The sequence below is a fragment of the Lupinus angustifolius genome, unplaced genomic scaffold (genome assembly GCF_001865875.1).
Source record: "Lupinus angustifolius cultivar Tanjil unplaced genomic scaffold, LupAngTanjil_v1.0 Scaffold_405, whole genome shotgun sequence".
NCBI classification, from domain to species: Eukaryota; Viridiplantae; Streptophyta; class Magnoliopsida; order Fabales; family Fabaceae; genus Lupinus; species Lupinus angustifolius.
Window position 1 is genome coordinate 268,894 of NW_017727814.1, and position 377 is coordinate 269,270.

The window sequence follows — 377 nt, forward strand, 5'->3', positions numbered from 1 at the left end:
ATCAGGTGCATGGATAATAGGAGTGGTGGTCAATGTTGTCTTGAGGCAATCAAATACCTATTTACATCTCTCATCAAAATCAAAGACCACCTCCTTTTGCAACAGGTTGGATAGTGGAAGAGCCTTCTTGCTAAAATCTTTAATGAACCTGCGATAGAAACCTGCATAACCAAGAAAAGAACGAACCTCTCGCACGCAAGAGGGGTAAGGCAATTGTGAAATAACATCTATCTTGGCAGGGTCTACCCCGATTCCCTATTTGAGATCACATGCCCCAAAATTATGTCTTGCTCTACCATGAAATGACATTTTTTGTAATTTAGAACAAGGTTAGTTTCGATGCATTTATGAACAACTCTATCCAGACTATCCAAACA